Below are 2,596 nucleotides of genomic sequence, written 5' to 3'. Positions count from 1 at the left end.
TATCCGTGGCAACGGATACTTATTCTTAATCGTCACTTTGTTGATCTCTCTATAATCAATACACAGCCGCAACGACCCATCTTTCTTCTTGATGAAAATAACCGGAGCTCCCCAAGGCAAAGAACTCGGCCGAATAAAACCTTTATCCAATAAATCCTGCAATTGCGTCTTCAACTCTTTCATCTCTGAAGGGGCCATTCTGTACGGAGCCTTAGAAATAGGAACCGTACCTGGAACTAGATCAATCACAAACTCTACATCTCTGTCTGACGGTAAACCCGGCACATCATCCTCAAATACATCAGAGAACTCTCTCACAATATCAATATCATCAATATTCAACTTCACAATTCTATCCATATCCACAATCGAAACCAAAAACCCATCACAACCTCTAAACAACAACTTCTTAGCCTCAAGACACGAAATAAAAGGAATGATCAGCGAAGTACCTGCACTGGCGAACAAACCTTCCCTTTTGCCATCATCTGCAAATTTCACCGTCTTAGCAATGCAATCAATCACTGCACGGTAAGTTGATAGCCAATCCATGCCAAGTATAATATCAAACGCAACCATCGGAATAACAATCAAGTCGGCATAAACAACTCGCCCATCAATTTGAACAGAGCACGCATACACAATAGATGTTGGGCACAACACATCTCCCGAAGGCAAAACAACATTAAACTGGAGGGGAATAACAGAAGGAACTATACCCAAAGATCTCAAAAATAGTTCAGACATAAAAGAATGAGTAGCACCTGTATCAATCAATGTCGTAGCTACTCTGCCTGAAATTAAAATAGTGCTAGAGATCACAGAAGAATCATGGTTTATACCTTCCTTTGTCATGGTAAAGATGCGACCCTGCACCTTCTCTTTACTCGAGCCTCTTGGACAATCCTTGGCTATATGGCCTGCAGTGCCACAACGGTAACAAGTATGAGTACCAAATCTGCACTCTCCCCGATGATGTCTACTGCACTTGGGACACAATGGCTTCTCAGGATCAGATGGAACTGTCGGTGGTTTAGGACTCGGCTCCAACTTGCCTTTCCCTTTAAAATGGTCCTTTCCTCTTTGGCTCGAACCTTGACCTCTTTGAGCAACAAACTGCTGCCTCGCCTGTCTCTCTCTGGCAATATCTTTCTCATCTTGCTCGGCCAACAAAGCCTTAGACACAATCTCTTTGAATGTCACCGCCTTCGACATATTGATGTCCCTTCTGATTTCTGCTCGAAGGCCTCTAATGAAATGAGCACCCTTGTCTTTGTCATTGGAGGCAATATACGGAGCAAACAGACAGCCCTCTTCAAACTTCAGAATATACTCATCAACATTCATACCTCCTTGACGAAGCTCTAAAAACTCAGTCACCTTCTGAGCTCGAAGTGCATCTGGGAAATACTTGTCATAGAAAAGATCAGTGAACTCTTGCCACTTCAATGCTGGAACATCAACACTTACCTTGGTAGCATTCCACCAAATGCGTGCAGCTTTGACTAACATGAACACTGCACAACTGATTCTGTCCTTATCTTCATATTTGATATGATCGAAAATCGCCTCAAGAGCTTTGACCTACTCTACAGCCACCAATGGATCAGTGCTTCCTGCAAATTCCTGCGGATCCATTCTCTTGAAAGCAGTAAAGATCCCATCGGTCCCAACTGCCTGAGCCACTTGGCCTCTCCCTTGACCTCTACCTTGGCCTGTTCCTTACAAACATAACAACTGTTGGATCTGCTCACTATGGACCTTAGCTTGCTCTTTCAGTAGCTTGCCGAACTCATCGACAACTCTAGAGGAAGAACTATCCTCACCCTCTGAAGCCTTTCTCTTAGGAAGCATACTCCTACAATGTGCTCACATAATACATATCAACCAATAACAATAATTAGATTTAGAAGAAGACATACCTGGACTGTTGAAAGTAGACGAAGTCATATTCATTGGTCCGAAGAACGGTGCTCTGATACCACTAAATGTAACCCTCTGACCCGAATTCATAAAATAACAGCGGAATTTAAAAATTTTTTTTCCTTGAAGGTTTAAAAATACATTTTCATATAGTCAAAAGTATACACATGATCAATCAAATGATACAACAAAAACAAAATATCATTTTTATGATCATGTCAAAAATGCTATCAAAATAATCTTTCCTTCCTCCATCTCTATATGCATATGACTCCGGCCTCAATCAACGTCCCGGCTCGTCGCTCTTATCTGCATCACATGAAATAACTGAAATTAGTATAAAACTCAACAAGTGGAACTCTTACATAACAATGTACATATCACACTCTGAAAACATGGCTTTGAAAACATTAAATACCATCAACTCTGAAACATGAATATCATAGAATGAATAACAATAACGATGGTATTTCTCTTTTCTCTGTTGGATTGATATCTATATAGTAACTCTGTCTCTGTACCTATATCCCATCGATATACATCGATAACTCTGAGGGATATAAGCCTATGGTCGTTGATCAACTAATTGCATGCAATCTCTGACTATGTATCTATCAATCCAATAAAACATTTGAATTCTCTCTTTGGCATTAAAACAAACACTTTGAAGACT

Source organism: Primulina huaijiensis, chromosome 14 (assembly GCF_012295235.1).
Source record: "Primulina huaijiensis isolate GDHJ02 chromosome 14, ASM1229523v2, whole genome shotgun sequence".
Taxonomy (NCBI): domain Eukaryota; kingdom Viridiplantae; phylum Streptophyta; class Magnoliopsida; order Lamiales; family Gesneriaceae; genus Primulina; species Primulina huaijiensis.
This window is presented reverse-complemented; position numbering follows the sequence as displayed.